The sequence below is a fragment of the Strix aluco genome, chromosome 5 (assembly GCF_031877795.1).
Source record: "Strix aluco isolate bStrAlu1 chromosome 5, bStrAlu1.hap1, whole genome shotgun sequence".
Lineage (NCBI taxonomy): Eukaryota > Metazoa > Chordata > Aves > Strigiformes > Strigidae > Strix > Strix aluco.
The window spans coordinates 24,920,688-24,939,622 of record NC_133935.1 but is presented as its reverse complement, the minus strand read 5'-3'; the positions used below and the strand labels follow the sequence as shown (position 1 = coordinate 24,939,622).

Genomic DNA, 18,935 nt, shown 5'->3' with positions numbered 1-18,935 from the left:
CAAGCTCAGAGCTGCCAGATCTTTAAACATCCTTTGCCATCTACAGAACTGTTTCCAACAATACCAGTGCACTTCCATGCACACTGCCTTCAGTATCATGAATACTATGGTTTGCAACTGATACTACTACAGTAGGCTCTACAAGATCTAGTACTTCCTACTTCCACAGCACAGTCAGTAATAATGGCTTACTGGTCCCAGACAGACATTTAACTGACCTCCAAGACCTTCTTACAAAAGCCAGCACAACTGCTTTTACACCAGCTCTGCCAATGAACCTACATATTACTGTAAGGCATATGTTTTTTCCATATGCACCTTACTCAAGTACACACATACACCAACTGAGAGAAAGATCTCATTGATCCTTTCCTATAGAAAAGTCTGTATTTTTAACTCTTCATTACAGTCTCATCAGGTAAATTTATACATCAAATTTTGTTAGAAGTACCCTGAATAAAAGCTTTTCTTCTTCTTAGTCAATACATTTTGCATTATCTCTAATGTTCACTATGAGCTTTTTTTATTAAATAATTCATAGGGAATTTCAATATATTATAAATCCATGACAAGTTTCCCTAAAGCACAGTTTGGTTGTTAGTCTCTGCATCCAAGTACAGAATCATTAGATTCTGTATAAAAATTTAGCTTCTGAAAAGCTGACTTACCCTAGAATTTAGAGAAAGGTCACATCAACTCGCCCTACTTCACCTCTTTAAACAAAGATTCTGCAGTGGCCAGAAAAAGGGATGCAGCTAAAGTCCTAGATGTTCTGCATTTATCCAGAAGTGCTATAAAGGTAAGCAAAAAAATGTAATTAAAAAAATCACTTAAGAGCAAGGACTTATTTATACCTCTGATTTAATTGCTGGAAGTATCAGCAAGGCAAACCCATTACAGCTGATGGTGGTTGTGTGATACAAAAACCTCTTAAAGAAAAAGAAAATAAACAAAATTACAGAATTCTTCAGGCTGGAAGGACCAGTGGGTCAACGTTAACAGATGAGCTTCAACAAGACCAAGTGCCAGGTCCTGCACTTGGGCCACAACAACCCCATACACGGCTACAAGGCTTGGGGAGGTGTGGCTGGAGAGCTGTCTGGAAGAGAAGGATCTGGGGGTTCTAACTGACAAGCAGCTGAACATGAGCCAGCAGTGTGTCCAGGTGGCCAAGAAAGCCAACGGCATCCTGGCTTGTATTAGAAATAGTGTGACCAGCAGAAGTAGGGAGGTGATAGTCCCCCTGTACTCTGCACTGGTGAGGCCACACCTGGAGTATTGTGTCCAGTTTTGGGCACCTCAATACGAGAGGGATATCGAGGTGCTGGAGCGAGTGCAGAGGAGGGCAATGAAGCTGGTGAAGGGCCTGGAGAACAAATCCTATGAGGAGAGATTGAGGGAGCTGGGACTGTTCAGTTTGAGGAAGAGAAGGCTGAGGGGAGACCTCATCACTCTCTACAGCTACCTGAAAGGACATTGTAGAGAGGTTGGTGCTGGTCTCTTCTCACAGGTGATTAGTGACAGAACAAGGGGGAACGGCTTTAAACTCCAACAGGGGAGGTTTAGACTGGACATTAGGAAAAAAATTTTCACAGAAAGAGTGGTTAGACAGTGGAATAGGCTGCCCAGGGAGGTGGTGGAGTCACCGTCCTTGGATGAGTTTAAGGGTTCGTTTAGATGAGATGTTGGGGGATATGGTGTAGGGGAGAACTTTGTAGAGTAGGGCTGATGGTTGGACTCAATGATCCCAAGGGTCTTTTCCAACCTGAATGATTCTATGATTCTATGACCCAGCTTCCTGCTCAAAGCAAGACCAACACTCTATTCAGACCAGGTTGCTTTCACCAGGGAAAGCTGACTCAAAGGATTAAAATGCCTCCCTAGAAAATGAAAGCCTCTGATTCTTTACATACAGTCACTAATAATAACACAGTTCAGAGATCATTCACTCAGACCAGCCCTAAACCTTGATAATTTTCTTTGTTAATACCTTTACAGTTAATGAAGTTTAGAGCCATAGAATTACTCCAGTTCCCCAAAACATTCTGAGAGTTTTTCTTAAAGTGCAAAAAATATGCCCTGTTATTAATGCTTAATACATTTTTAATCAAGTCATGTTCACTTACAAGTGAGTCATGGGTACATCTGTCTGTACACACAGAGTTGTCTCAGAAGACAACCAGTGTTGACTCAAAAAAACAACTGGGTTTCTCACAGCCTGGGACCAGCGTTTTTAAGCAGAATAAGTCAACTTGAATTTTATATGAATAACCTATGTAAATAAGTCTGCACATTAGTTTTTAAATGTGAACTGTCACAATTGCATTGCTTCCTCCCAATTCAAGATACAACACAAATCAGTTACCACAGACAAACCCAAATAAGCAAACAAACAAAAGCAAACTTACATAAGTGATTTGTGTCACAATATTTGTTTGGGGATGGTGACTCAAATTGACTTGCATCAAATCACTCTACCAACTACATTTCTGATGTTTCAAATAAGCTTCAGCATTTATTGACTGAGTGTAAGAGCATCTCACATGAAGACCAACATATTTATTCTTACATATAGCATATTTTTAATAGCACAAGCTGACAAAGTAACACATATTTTTTACAGGCCTACATAAATCCATACTTTAAGTTTCTCTTTTTCTTTTCAAATAAAACCCCCACATCTGTTAAATATGTACAAAGCAGCTAATTTCATGTACGGATCCCAGAAGAAGTAAGTAAGATAAAATAGGTGACTTGAGATATCTAGGAATTTCAATACTTGTTGACCAAAACCTGACAATAATCTAAAAAAATAAAAGAGACAAAGAATCAGCCAGCACAGTATCATCCTGAGTATTAACCCATAATCACGAACTGCATCTCCTCTTCCCAGCCTTCTCTTAAGACCAAACCAGAAAAGGCAGGCAACTTGGTACTACAGTGTTGTCCAATGGCAGCACAGAAGGTCAGGAGACAGACTTCTTTCCTGAGAGCTTCCCACAGCACAGGAGACTGCAGAGGGATCCTTGTGCTCCCATTAACAAGTATTAAGGACAAACCCTGGTAAGGAAATCCAGTCTAGCCAGATAAGAATGTTCTACTCCCTTCCTAAGGATGATTCTTCCTCAAAGTCTTCCAAGCAACTCATGCTGTTGATGCTCATGGAAAGATTCACATAGATCTTTGCAGTCCTCAGAAAGTTCATTTTGGATTAAGGTATTCTATTCCCTATCAGTAGACTCATGAACAGAAGTCTTAAGCATGTAATAAAATTATAGAAATTTTGACATAACTGAGAACTGAACAAAAAAACCTGAAATTTACATAAGAGGCAGCAAATGTAGACACAAGTCACCAATTCAGACATATTCAAGCTCTGCCTCAGGTTCACCCATTGTCAAATTGGTCTGAGCAAATAAGTACTAGCAGTGCAAACAATATTGTCACGAATTTCAGACATGCTTGACCTTCATTTTAGTGAAATTAGGTCACATGAACAAAACACAGAACACATCTCAATATATCCACAGGGTTCAGTGTGAATAATGCCTTTGAGATTAACAGAAACTATTTGCGTCTCAAGTGGGCTAAAGACTACAAGGTAACCAGTCAGACACCCTAATGATGGGCTCAGCATAGCACAACAGGATCTAAAGTTCTTATAAAACTGATGATAAAGAATTTCTCAAAAAGATACTCCCACTGATTAGCTACTATACAAATTTAAAAAAAACAAAAACAAAAACAAAACCAGAAAAGCAACCTTTTAAAAGTGATCTCTTCTAAACGTCTGTATTAATTCTCAACATCAGGAATAAATCCACTGCAGAAAATTGTATGACCAAGACAGATTTTTTTAAAGAGGGCTATACAAATGCACCGAAGACAAAACTGCTCACTAGATTTGCCTTGGCTTCAGGTCTCACTTAAACATCAACTTTATCTGAAAGGACCCATGCTGGGCCATATATTTTCTTTTCATTTTTCTAATTATACTTCAACAAGCACAGGAATTAATTTATTAAAACTGGTTGCAGAAGTCAGTAAGACAGGCAAAAAATAACACAGAGCAAGATGAAAACAGTGGACACACAGCAAGATTATTTTGAAATTCCATCAGGCATAAGAACACACAAACCCTCATAAAAAGCTCCGTATGCTCTAACAGCATTAGAGCACTGGTCATTACAGTTACTGTTTTGTAGGAAAAGCTAAAGTAGGAGCTGCAGGAGAAGATGTACAAGTAGCCAGTAGTTTATTTGCCACACAGCATCTAGATACCAACTCCTAGATTACACTTTATGCACACTTAGCAACTACTAGAATCAACAAGGTAAGCTAACAATTCACCACTACCTCTGAAACCAATTAACAAGCTTTTAATGTAAATACTAACTCTTCTAGTTAGCACTTTTGACATAGCTAGGTCCACTTAGAAGATGAACCTTTCCTTTGACACTTGTTCCTTAAAAGGCCGTTCATAAAGTTCTGTTGTCAAGTATGACATAGGAACATTAAGTTTTAGATTTCTCTTTCCTCGATCTTCTTGCCCACAGAGGGCTGATGTTTAGTTATGTGCATGCCGTTATCCTATTCAAGGTGCTAGGTAAACCAGGTTAGCTTAACATCTTTTATAGATGTTTCCCCTGACTTATGTGACAGCACACATGCACTGTTACTAACAATTATAGTGGCTCATAGGTGGCACCTTGTTTGACCATCATAACTTTGTCTTTGCATCTTCATAACAGCATCCTGCTGTTAAGCATTTTAGAATACTGACAGAGGTAGGCATGTTGACACACAATCAAATACTTGTTCACAGAGTAGGACTTCATTACATCCACATCTTGCCAGGATTGACAACAGTCTCCCTGACTTGGGATGGGACTGCTGGTTTAAGGTGTAAATTAGTCATCTGGTAACTATACCTTTTACTTTTTCACGAAAAAAGCCACTGAGAAATAATGGTTGGATATCCAAAGGAAGTTTGCCCTGTAATCTTTGTACTAGGAATGAAGGATCTCATATAGCTTCCTTCTTAATATTGAAATCAAGACAGAGAGATTCTCACTTGCTAGTATTTCAAGTACTGGGCAGATGAGAAGAGGCTCTTGATCAGTACTAGGGATTCAAATAATACCATCCACTGATCTAAAAAACAGCCTTTTTTCTTTTTTTCATGAGATCTCAGTTTCAGATGGTGTCCAAACTTCTGTTAGCTCCATTTCCTAATTGCGGGGCTCAGAAGCCAAACTCTTCTTGTAAGCCCCAGAGCTGAAACAGGAATCCCACGTGGGCTTGGGACTCCACATGGGCCATGGTACATATGAGGGAAGCATTGTCTATTCACAGAAGCCCACCTACCGATGTTGCTCTATTGAGCAATAGGATCCCTTCTCAAAACTGAGAGATGATGAGAAATATCCCATCAGATGGAGAGCTGGGAAGCCATTATGCATCTTTTTAACGTCAGAGGACATTTTACAGCAGGAATGTAGGGAGGATGCTTCAGATACTACAGCACAATCTTCCCTCCTGTTTCATTTTGTACTCCATTATAGTGTAACTGTCCTCTGCCTACCACATGCTTTACATCCACGTGAGAAAGAAAAAGAAGGGTGTTCTTAAAAATGATGTATACATTGAAAGCTACCCTCATGCATACCAGTAAAGCCAAAGATAATGGATGTTAGTTTGAAATGTTGTCTTCTGAAGTAAAATACACTTTGTCCAGAGTCCAGGGGTCATCATGGACTATTCAAGTAAATCATGGTCAGAAAGCATATAGATTTCTAATTATTTAGGCTTTTGCATATGCATTTAGAACGACAAGCACAAAGGGCACTACAAAATTGGAAAAAATATCCTTGCAGCATATATTTAGATAAATCCAGCCATCACCTTCTCTGCTACGCACAATTAAAATTTTTTTACAAAAGTTGAAGTAAAAGATTTAAGTCTTTTAAAACAAAATAATAGTCTAGAAGTGACAGAGCATTTCTCAAGCAATAAGCCTAAGCCAGCAAAGTACATTTGCCATTTCCTTCTGTCACATTTTTATCTCATAGCATGTAAGTACATTTTAAAAGTCATTAACATTTTTTACACAAAATAAAGCTTGAACTTATGTGCCCTTGCTGTAGTAGTGATGTATGGTCAGGGAGGGAAACACAGGGCTCTTACAACAGGTAATATTGGTATACTGTAATATGGAAATACAGCCACTGTAGTTCCTTACCCTCTGCTGAGGATAGATACTTTAGTCTTGACAAGTAGTGTACATAAATATTTACCTGCCATAGGCATTTTAGTATTAGAGTCAAGCTAAAAAAACCCCAAACAAATAAGGAATCTGACTGTTCTACACATCTGTAACAGTTAATGTTTCTAAGCAGCTCCTTGAAAAATAATCAAAGCTGAAGAGTGAAGGGAAAAGCAGCAGATAAATGAAACTTAAGAATCTTGTCAAAAAAGATAAAAATGTGGTTAGAGGTCAGTAAAGGACAAGGGGAGGGAGAGGAAGAATTCTAGAAAATTCCTGATTGGGGTTTCCTGTAAGAGTAAAGCAGAGAGCTGCCAGCAACAAACCCGCTATCTGCCAGGGAGCCAGAGGAATGAGAACTGACAGGATGTCAGGATCACAACAGGACAGGTGCTCCGTGTAAGTTAAACCCAACTCCTTGACAAGGAAACAGTAAAGTAAGTGTCCCCCCTGCTCCAAACAGATCAGTAGCAGAGGAATTGGAGGAATGCCTCTATCTGCAGCTGTGAGATATGAAGAGAAAGTCCCAGTATCTTTCTCTTCCATCAAAAAGCAAATGCTGTGCTGCAACCAAAGGAACACCTAAAAAAACACTAGCTCATGTACAAGTATCTAGGAAGCCTTACTGCAGAGCAGAAAGCGGCAGTGCTGTCAGACATACGGAGTACCCGAATAATTCAGTAATTGAACATGTTAACAGAATGACAGCAGGTGCAGCGGGAAACTGGCAACATCAGGTTGTGGAAGAGCCCCATATTTTAAAAGGCACCCTGCAAATTCGACATCTGGCAAGTCAGACCAGGAGAGGATATTCTGGACTACAGAGACACCCACAACAGATTACACAGGCAGGTGGCCTCTGAGGGGGACACTGGTGTGTAAGGCCACAGATCCGAACTGCGTTTCCAGCTCTGCCCTGCCATGCCCTGCAGGCAGGTCATGCCAACGTTCTCACCAGCCATCCCTTCAGGCCATAACAGGAGCGCAGTGCTCCTCTTGCCAGCACTCAGGGCCTAATAGCAGAGCTCAGGATCTCATTCAAGGCCTCCGGATACTGTGGTAACAAATAGCTGCTGATCAGGTGTTTTGCAATGCATCACAAACAGAAGACTGGCAAGTTCTAAGAGACTAAACACCCGAAAAACCTTCTGTCTTGCTAAGAGTTTAAGTAAAACAAAAACCTCTACTTGAGTACTTTTTAAAGTGTGATTCTTGGCTGCTGGTGAGAGCCCAGCTCCCTCCCACCCCACTTAGGAAAGATGAGCCTTTTCCCTTAGCTTCTGCTACAGAACATGACCAACCCATTGCGTGCAGAACTTCAGTTTGCCAACAGCAATCAAGTCTTCTCCTATAGCACCTATCACCTCTTGAAAGTATTTTCCCTTTATCTTTTAGCCTCACCTGCAGGGACCACAAGTTCCTCTGCTTAAGTAAAAACACAAAGGAGGCAAGTAGTCAGCTTTTCCTGCTAGTTGGCAGCAGGCCTAAGGTAGAATATTATCTTAATTCTTGAGTTACAAAGTCAGACTGAGTTTTCCTGCATCGGATCACCCTTGCAGATGTCCATCCTACTTGTATTAAAAGGCATCTAAAGAGAGTTCTCCAGTCTCACACAGAATAGCTTAATCCCATGTATCACTGCTGTATTCTACATCAAGTTGGTTGCCTTTTCATAAGTTCCTGGGAAACAAGGCAGCAGTCACATACCATATTTGTTATGTCAACTTTGTACATATGTCATTTTGTCATCCCCTTAAGTCTTCCATTCTTGGAAGAAAAAAGCCCGAACGCTTTTTATGTTATATCTCAGTTTGAAACAAATGCTAAATCACAGGACATGAGGTAAGCAGATAAACTGGTAAGCCAATACAGGAATTGTAGTGAAAGAACACCGGTAATAAGACAAAAAATTACTTTTCTATTCAGACTGTCCTGTAAATTCTTGTTAATTCAGTCATTCTCTGACAGATCTTGTTCACTAGAATGAGTTCTGATGAAAGATTTTACTATGCTATTTATCAACTCCCAAAAAAAAAAAAAAAATCAATGTGCCCTTGTATGATAAATAGCTTTTGTTATCTCTTTGGAGTATCAGGTTACCAATTCCAATCCCATTAACAGCATGAAAACATTGCATTGTATTCAGCGACTGCTCTTTGTTAGTCCTGTTGCTCATCAGTGCAGAGTTGAAATACATAGCCTCAAACACACAGCTTATTCATTAGAAGTTTCTGACTTTGCTCCGAATGAAACCAGTGGAAAGGTTTTGACTGACTTGGAGGTGTAAATGAAGTCCAAAGCAAGCGCACACACACACACAACACGGAGGGAGCAGTTATGATGAGTAAGAATGTGTTTTAAAAACAACCTACATAATCACTTTGATGGGCAAGGACAAGGGCATTCCACTACTGCCATAAGTTTCTCTCCAGATGCCAGTTATTCTAGGTAGTAGTGTTAGTTAATATTGACAGCCATACAGCTGCAAAGGCACATTTAAGCATTTGGTGTCTTGATTCCCCATGCCAACTTTTAAATATTTGCTGCGGCATCTTTCTACTTTCTTCTCCAAGAAGAGTATGACATGTGAAGGAAACAAAGAAAGAAGGGAACTCATCAGATGTCTGCACAAGGAACACAAAAGCAGGACAAGCAAGACAGGGATCTCCAAGGATCTTACAGTCTTTAAAAAGTACTGGTCAAAAAAGGTGCAATTTACTATGGAACTAGGGGATTTGTGTCTAAGAGTACTCTCCCCTCTATTTGCATTGAAAACTGCTTTGTTTATATTGTTCAGTTAATGCCACACTAGTCAATGTTAGTATTATCTACTGGATAATAGCTATAAATTCACTAATTGCCAAATTACATGAAGCTTTTCTATGTCTTTAAGTTTAATATTAAGACACACAAACTGACAAGAAAAATATCTACTTTTTAGAAAGCAACACAGATTGCTTTGCTCTCAACTTCATTTTACTTAGAAGGAGGTGCTCACAATCGGTACAGGCACGGCAGGAGGGAGAATCTTTTGAAGATTCCCAAACAGTCCAGTGACAAGAACAACAGACCCCCCACCTCCTAAAGCCACACTGCCTCCTCACTTTGGCACAGATGCAAAATATCTGGCTGCCTAGTGGAACTACAGCCTTTCCTTATCCGTGCTCATGAAACTGCTGACTGACTATAAAATGTGAAATTTCAAAAGGTTGTTCCAGAAACTCCAAACACCCTTTGAATAACAGCTTGAAAACTTTGACAAACACTTCAGGAGTCCAAAAAACTTTTAGCAAAAAACTTTCAGTTCAGTTGAAACAAAAGAAAGTTACAGCTCTTAAGATTAAAGGGAAACATACAATAACAAGAAAGAACCAACACTGCCTTGCCATCTTAAAACTGGATGATCTAGAGACACAGCAAAGTGCATGCTGGAAACACATCAGGTACTGTTGCAGTAAAGGAAAAATGACTAAAGGTTACACCTAGTACAGCTTTCAAGGCAAGTAAATTAATTCAAACTACAACGTCAACCCTGGAGCAAGGGCAGAAGCTGGATGGAAGACAGTTTCATTACACATTTCTAGAAGCTTCCCTACCCTTTCTGCTCAAAGGTGTAGCAAGGCATTAAAATGTAATGATCTCAAAATATCAAAAAAAATAACGATTGCCATCACTGTGAGAAAGAACTATCCTTTCAAAGGTATAAATTTCACATCACAGTACAAAGCAGGAGTAATACTACAGCAGAGGACACATTCAAGCTTACCTTTAGAGTTGTGCTGCTTTTTTTCAGATGAAAACAAATACTGGAGTGATTCACAATCTTTCAAAGCTCAAATATCCTCTTAGTGCATCTGCATGATCATTTTCCATTCATAAAGAAGGTTAAACCTTCTTAACTGAAACACATATTACTCTGTCTACACTACTAGTCCCAATACTCAAAATGAGTGCCAGTCCCACACAGAAAAACTTCAAGGATCTTTACAGGTTACCAACAGTTTACTTGTAGTTGTGCTGTTAATACTCCCCTCTGAGTTCCAGTATCTGGGACTCCCAGAGAGAGCACATAGGCCACGATTTGAAAATTCAGTTGGCAACCACAAGCTGAGACCTGTCTTTCACAGTGAAGTCCAATATCAGAATTTAAATAAAAACATAAGTTACAATACTTGGAATTGGCAGCACCCTGGCGTATCACAATGCAAGAGTATGCAGGTGGTTTTTTTATTTATTACCATGTATTAAGCTGGGGAGTGTTTCCCCAAACTCTATCTGAAATAGCACAATATAACTGGCTCAAATTTTAACTTCACTAGTAATGTTTTGGAACTAATTCAGTAATGTATATTGCTACCTTTGTGGACACTTGAGTGATCTGCTAACTATCCCCTGTGTTTTGGGAAAGAAGAATTCACTAATTTTTTATAAGCATTTACTCACTTAAATTACAGACCTAGTTTGTTACATACAAAGAAGAGACTACAGAGATGACCTTCTGTCCTCATTACCCTTCTTCCCTTCTTGTGCTAAAGATAGCATAGAGAGTAAAAATAAATCCTCAATAGCATTAGGAATTAGACAATGTCATATTTAAATGACAAGCCTTATCTCTTCTCGATGGCTGGGACAGCAGGGGATTCTGACCCATAGAGGAAAGGTAGCATTTAAGCCTTTCCTAGGTGGTCTCTTTGCAGTAGTCTCCATTCCCAGCTGTAATTGCTCGTCAGTCCTAACTGGATGCCTGAACACTCTGGAGTAGTTCAGCAAAGTATTTAAACAGATGGATGGTACAGGCCACTGGAACAAAACTCGTTTTTTCTCTGGCCACAGTTCTCTTTCAGCACATTCCTTTCAAGTCTGTGCCACTGAGGAATCAACAACAGCTGAGGAACATGTGTTATCATACAACATTGAGCACAGCAACAATATTGCACAGCAAGATGCTTTTGTTCAATAATCCTGGACTATTGAAAGCATTACAATGTCTTTTGTTGTAAGCCCTTTTCCCAAGCACTACAAGAAAGTAGAGAGTTCTCCCCCCTTTAAGGAGTAACTCAAAAGCAAAAAGGTGAATTAAGCAGATTTCTCAAGTGCCTCCCATCTGAAAGCTTACAGTGCCTACCTTCTCAAGTCCTCTCAGATATTCAGCACTCTCCATATTTATGTTATCACAAAGATGACTAGATGCTTATAAAGATCCAAGTGAAGTAATAGCCCAGAGGGGTCCAGTCTGCAATTCCTGTGGCAGATGTGTCAAGCCCCTACAAGCTACAGCTCAAACCCACCTTCCTTTCCCAGGCAGGACAAGCTGTGTGAGCTCAACCTCACAGGTAACAAACTGGAGAGAGAAGCAGCAGCACGGCACCGCTTGGCACACACACGCCAGTTTCCCCCCCTCCCCATACTTCATCAGTAGAGAGATGACATACAGTCAGTCCTCAGAACAGTAACAGGAGAAAACAACACAAACATCCTCTCATCAGCCAGGAAAACTATTCTTGTCAAAGCTGTGAGATCACCATACACTTTGAAGGGGGTTAGGAAGGAAAGAATTAGTTATTTACAAAACTAAATTAGAAACTAGACTATCTGTCCAGATTCAGAAGCAAGGAGCTAGTTACAGGAAGGTGGGCATTGAGATTAAGTCCCATTATGCTATAAAGTCCCAACCCCAGTATGAAAAAAATTACAAGAAAACCTGAGCTTTAAAAAAAGCCCTAGAAAAGCCACACAACATTTACATTTCATTTCAAGATAGATATCTCAAAGACTTAAAAAAAAATCAGGCAAAAACCTGAAATTAGAAAGCAAACAAAACCACACACGTACTAAGCCAATCTCATAGTTGCAGAACTCACAAAAATAAATTACCAGGAACTGCATGCATCACGCTGAGGGGGGTCCTCAGCCCAGTCCCCACAAGACAGTTTTCCACCCTGCAATTCAATTTAATAGTTTCTTTCTGGAAAGGCCAACAGTGTTGTTGAAATACAGCTGAAGGCAGACTGTTTAGGTAGCATAGAAAAAGCATGCACCGATATTGTCAGATACATACAGGGGATAAAATAACTCTAGTCTCAAAACCATTACAGTAATGCAAGAGCCTTACACCGCTCAAAATAAGTGACAATGATCAAGAGTTCTACTTACAAGTTTTGAAAAATGAGTATTAGCAGAAGCACCCAACCAGCATTCAAAACCACAACTAAACAAGGAGTAATACGTTTACATGTAATTATTCTTAAAATCATGTGTAAAAGCACTTAAAGATTCAGGAACATCTCTATATCCTATGACATGCAGGCACGAAGGCAGCTTAGGCAGAGGTCATACTGCCATGCGATGGCAGCAGCCGGAACAGAACCCACCATCCTCATTGCCCAGCTCAGCACTTCAGCAACTAAATCTCCTCCTTTCTACCCAAAGTGTTCTTTTCAAGGCTTCCCTCAAAAGGATTTTAAGAAGTGATGTTAATCAACTTAACCTGGCTCTTTAGAATTACTGATGGTGTTTTCAGAAACAATCCAAGTTACAGTTTTAAAAAACTTCTTACTAATATGACTTGTTATTTTTCTCCTTTGATCTCCCCCTATCCCAAAGTTTTTCATTCCAGGAAAGATAAAAAAAAGTTAATTGAAACAACTGGACAAATTATGTTGGGCTTGTGGGGGTGGGGAAGGAGAAGGACAGAGAGATTACTTGAGTGTGAGAAGTGAACCACCTTAATTCTCTCAAGTGTCCTAAAGGGCATACAGCTAAACACTATCAATGCCAAGCAGTCATTTCAGCTCCCTCAGCAATTCATCACGTATCGAATAATTTTTTGCCGTAAGACACAAAGAAAACTACTTCCAGTTTAATGTCTAGCCTACTTTCTAACCAGGTATCATCAAACAAAACTCAGTCTGAAAGGGTGTTTTCTCTCTTCTTTCTTTAAAGAGGAAAAAAAGTAGGGCTTGCTTAATTTGCAATTTAGCCATGCAACCTTGTAGTCTTCTTGAACAGTATCTGTCAAAAGAGGTAACAAAACACAACCTAGATCCATATTGTTTCTTTTTCACCTAAAAAGTTGACATTTTATTCATAAACTACATATTCTCTACTGAAAAAGACATAGCTCTCTACTTTTACAGCCCTTAACACTATCACACCACTACCAAACACAATTACCTGGGAGCTTGAAAACCCTTAAACAGGTGCCTCCGCAGAAATCGTTAGGCAATTGCTCTACTTCCTCTCCACTGCCCCGCACATACTGAATTTTAACGTGTGAGACTGACTAGAGCTGAGGCAGAAGCTCGTGAGGTCTGAACCAGACTTCATAAACCATGCAACAGCACTTTTTGACATGGACGTAAGCAGTTTCCAGCAATTTTGTTAGTGTGTCAACCCCTGATACATCTGCAGTTTTGGGATGGAAACTGTGACAGGTGTAATTCTAAAAGCGAGAACTGAAATCTGTAACCTTTCCCCGCTACTGATTCTCCACACTGACGAAACCCACGAGCAATACTGAACCGCGACTGAGCACACCGCTCTGCTGGCACATCAAAACGCCGCTTTGCTGAAAACAGGCTGGCACACACCGGACTGCTACACCCGCAAACCAGACCACGGACTAGACCTTCCCAACAGAGTTTACAGCTGCATAAACCAAGCAGCAGAATCCATTTTCTTAAAGTTCATGCCTCTGGATTGTCCTACTGTACTGTATTTGCTTAAGCTTTTCTCAGCAATAGTCTCTCCCCCCCCCCCCCCCCCCAAAAAAAAATAACAACCGACTCAAATTCCCTGATGGCAAAATAGATTTTCTTTTAATCTTTTTTTCTTACTGGGAGAGAGAAAGAGAAAGGGAGGGGCTGAGGCAGGAATAAAAGAGGTTAATCGTGAAACAAATCGGCACTGTCTGGAAAGGGGAAAAAAAGACCAAAACAAACAGTCTACATAAGGGAAAAAAAAAAAAAAGGTTTAATTTTCTTTTCGGGGACCGTAAGAGGGAGGGGGAAAAAGAAAACTACTACAAAGATTTCCTTGTGTAAGAAAAGTAGCTTCTGAAACTCCCTTCCTCAAGGACACGGAGAAATATCCCTTACTTCTCCACACGATGCCCGAAGGAAGGAGAAAGACAAAATGCCAGGAGAAAGGAAAAGCTGGAGGGAGCTAGGGAAGTAGCGAAGGAAGAAGAGAAAGACAGGAACGAGTGGAAGCAGGCAGGGTAGAAGCGTGAGGGGGAACGGGAGATGCGAAAGCGACATGAAAACCCCCCCAACCTGAAAATCCGAGGGGAGGTAGGAAAGGGGCGAGGCGGACGGTAAAGTTGGCGAGTGTAGGGGCAGCGGCGGGGGAGAGGCGGCACGGAAGGGTCACAAACCCCGCCGCAGGGACGAGCCGAAAGACGCCAGGGCGGGACGTGGAGCCGGGCGGGCCGCGGGAGAGGGGCTGCGACGGGCGGACGGGAGGGAAGGAGAGAGCAGGGCGGCGGGGGTCGGGGAGGAGGGCGCGCTCCGGCGGGGCGAGACCGCGCCGGCGTTGGCCGCGCACTTACCGCTCCGCCGGCGGCTCCGCACCCGTCCCGCGGCGGCTCCGCGGGCAGCGCCAACGGCCCCAACGGCCGCCGGCTCCGGCTCCACCTCGCACCCCGCCGGGGGTGGTGCGGCCGGCCCAGCGCCCCGGGAGGCGGGGGGAACTCGACTCGCCTCGGCCCGGCCCTCCGGGGCGCCCCGCTCCTCCCCCAGCCCCGCCGCCTCCAGCCCTGTCGCGCGTGGGTGTCCTCAGCCCGCAGCGGCCGCCCCCGCCTCCTTCCTGCCTCTCCCCCGCTCCCCTTCACCGGGAGAGACATGTAACGGAACTGGGACACCAGCACGGCATTATGGGAGCTCTTAAAGCCGCAGCCGCCCCGCTGCCCACCGGCCCGGACGAGGCGCATCCACACCACACACCCCCCCCCCCCCCCCCCCCCCGCTACGGGTGGGCAGCGGCTTTTTAAAGGACCGGCGCGACAGCCTTGCCTAAAAATAAACCCCTAGGACCGGCCGATAAAGCGTGCGGGGCAGTGGGAGCTCGGGACGGGGAGAGCGGGGCCTCCCGCGCCCACCGCCGACGGACCGGGACCGGGACCGGGACCGGGCGGGCAAGGAGCCCGTACCCCGGGAGGGAGGGAGCCGGGGTGCCCAGCAGCTGGGGGAGAGCTCCGGTCCCAAAGGAGGAAGAATAGTGCAAGCCCTGGCTGGGGCATCAACATGGTTTGGGGTTTTTTTTGTTTTCCTTGAGGTTTTTCTATTGTTTCTGGAAGAAGCAAAAATGCCTTTGGTGCTTGCTTTTAACTGAAATGTGGAAAGCCGGCAGTCAGTGTTCTCTATTGTTTCTGCTCTGGATTTTGATGATGGAAAATTCCCCGAAAACCCCACCAAAACAAAAACCAAAACCCTCAGAGCAGCACATACTCTTACACAAATGCCTGTTTTGGGCAGAAAGTTTTGAGTAAGTTTTAATCAGTTTTGTGTTTATGCAACTTGGAATCGGAAAAAAATGACCGTTCCTAATAAAACCCTAAACCTATTTGAAAATGAACTTGAGAGCTGCGATTCACAGGCGTTTTTCACTCTCTACAAACGTTTGCACAGGTTCTGCTCTCAGCTAGCAGGAGCAGGAGCAGCAGAGCAGTAGGAGTCATTCCTAGTCATTCCCAGGGCTGGTGGCCTTTTCAAAACTGCCTGTGCACCACGTTCAGGACACGCTGGTCATTTAAAGAAGTCTTACCAAAAAAACTTGTTGTGTTATCCCCATTTTAAGTCCTGATCCTTTAGATGAGAGCAGGATTCTGCTTCCATGTGACTTTGCATTGATGCTACATGGAGAACATTTGCAAGAGCATATACATGCTTCAATTTAAATGCAAGCATATAAATATTTACAAGATTTGGGTTTGGAGATGTTTCTACAAATATTTCTAGTAGATCTGAATCTTAGGTTATGATCACATCTTCCTTCATGGCTTTATACCACTGAGCATATTTTTCCATAAGCACACCTGGCAAAATGTAAAGTTCCTGCTGAAAAAGTCTTCTGGACACAGCAGGATGTCACTTCAAGTTCTGACCTGTGTCTACAACTTTTTATGCTCTTTTAGACAGGAAGAGGTGGTTAGCAGTCAGTGAGAAAGACCTTAAGCACAACATGAAATTAGGTACGGTTAGGAAGAAATTGCAAACATTAGGTGAATCTGTCAGGGAGCATGTGATTTTCGTGGTCAGCTACACACACACCCCTTCATCAAGAAACTGAAAAATACCCACACTGGATGGATACCTCCAGGAGAAAAGAATGGTGCTGTTGACCAGTTCTGCAATGTACAGGATGAGATTTGTTTGCACTAAGTATTTTTTACTATGACTTTCAAGAGTGTCAGCAGACAACTTACAAGCAGGAAAAAGTTTTTCAGGTAGATTGTTTGTTGCAAATATTTAACCTGTAAAGATCCCAAGAAGTATTGTGCTCCGAATACCACTGCTTCCTTTTTTCACAAAGCCTGTAAACACTCATGGAAGATCCTTTCTCGAAATCCAGGTTTCTCAGGGATTTTTACAAAGGAAGGCAAGTGATCTGGGAAACTATTGAAACTACATGACCTGGGAAATTATTGCTAGGAGAAAAGCCTTTTTCAAGGAATTAATGTTTACTGAAAACAAGTACTTGGTAAGTTACTCTGTATTGTTTACCACTCCAGGTGTTCAAGAGAACTGGGAGCCAGAACATCACACATCACATTTTCTATTGAAAACTAGCTTGCCGATTAGTTTCTCAAACCCAACAAATAGTTTTTATACACTTGCTATATAATTTCCTTTTAGAAAGTTTACATCAGTGAATGAAAATCACCCTTTTATAGGGGAGAAATTAATGTCCATAATTAAGACATTTCTGGTGAAGACGTTTAGAACACGCACAACAAGGCATAAAATGTTTATGCTCACTGTTGGCATGACATTTCACTTGCTGGCTGTGACACAGCCTTTGTAGCTAGAAAGAGCATTGGCATTTTTAATATTCTAATATCTTTTTCCTATTTGCCTTTTGTAATTTAGCTGTGAAGGCACTGAAGATAACACATCTGCTGCTTCAAACTAGTGTTTGTGAAATTTTCAGAGTAATTTTTGCACAGGTTGATAAGCCAGTATGTCTGGGGAGGGCATCAAATACATTTTTGAGAGTGATTTTTCACATTAAAAATGGAAGTCTTTGGGAAGGTGAGGTGGTAGCAAAAAGAGAAAATCAAATATCTCTGTTGCTGGGATTGCATAAAACATGTAGAATTTGACCATGACTATCTCCAACAGGGACGATGACAATGGTCATTTAAGAAAAAAGGTGGGAAATTAACCTCAAATCCAGCCATAACAATAGGCCTAATATGGTACAAATACCCCCCTATGTAACATAGCAGCCTGGTTGCTCTTTGAGCTATAGTGAAAGAACAGGATGCCTTGTTTTCCCAGAAAATTGGTTAGGAAGGTCTGACAGAGTGATGCTAAATTGTACCAGCCAAGGACACAATTTGTGCCGTTGTAGGATGCCCTCTGCTGTGACAGTTCCTCGCTCTCGGTGCCCACCCCAATCGCTTCCTAACTTAGTTTCACTATATGTAATCCTAAATAATTTGTGTTTCGTTCACCTTCAGTCAATCCTTCACACATTGCTGGAGAAGAGTAGGGACTCTAATTCAGTGAAACATTTAAGCACATCCTTACATTTGTGTAGAGGATCTAGCCAGAGATGTTTTAAGATCTGTATCACTGCTTGATGTTTTGGGAGGCAGATTTCCCATAAAGATCCTGCTTCATTTTTACCAAAGAGGTAATTGAAATATCCCAAGAAAGGAGTAAAATGCCCTTTTGATGCTATTACTGAACGTTACACAGGGAATTCCTTACACCATGCAGCCGCACACACACAGAGTCTTACACATATGTTCTTAATGAGAACAAAACTGAGAAAATAGGCCCACATACCTTTTGGTTATGTAAGTTTTCGAAGAATTATGCCTCTTTGACCAAAACCAAGAAGGGAATGTTTCTGAGGTTCCTTAATTTCCTCATCTCCTTGATCTATCTTCAGCTACTGCTGCCCTTTCCACTGCCATTTCACCTTGAGAAATCCAGTGTCTTGGTGGGCTCTTTAAATCTAATCCAGGCTGTAAAATCAGGCTCATTGAGAACAGAAACAGCTCTGTGTGACCAGTTCCAAGTAATCAACACAGCTTTCAGTATTGTATTTGCAGTAAACTCTTCATGGTTGGAACAAAACAACTCTGCAAACGCTTTCTTGAGAAAAAATAAAGTAGGTCTGGATTCAGCAAATTATTTAGCTGTGTACATATATTTAAGCATGTGAATAGTATCAATGGGACTGCTTGCATGATCAAAGTTATGCATGTGCTTAAGTACTTTGTTGAATTTGGTCCACAGCAAATAAAACTGAACTGATAACAAGCAGAAAAACAAGCTAATTTGGAGTGGGATTAATTTATGTCCTGCAGTGTAGTTGCTTAACTGTAAAATGAACATTTCAAGAGGCTGTTTTTTTAAAATAGAGCTGCTGTCTAAAATTCAGGGGAAGCAAACAAGCATCAGATTAGAATTTAAGTCAAGTGCATTCTTCAAGCTCTTTC

General features: G+C 41.6%; 1 protein-coding gene across 5 annotated transcripts in view; it reads right to left on the bottom strand.

Annotated features, from left to right (window-relative positions):
• Nucleotides 1-18,379, bottom strand: part of RASSF8 (Ras association domain family member 8) — a 91,367-nt gene extending 72,988 nt beyond the window's left edge. For 3 of the 5 annotated variants that reach the window (XR_012623502.1, XM_074826444.1, XM_074826446.1), the window contains exon 1: nt 14,814-15,034. The gene's annotated coding sequence lies outside the window, so the exon portion shown is untranslated. Of the gene's footprint in view, nt 1-14,813; nt 15,037-18,276 lie in introns of those variants that run through there. The other 2 variants (XM_074826445.1, XM_074826447.1) reach the window with 2 other exon arrangements.
• Nucleotides 18,380-18,935: the final 556 nt, after the last annotated feature.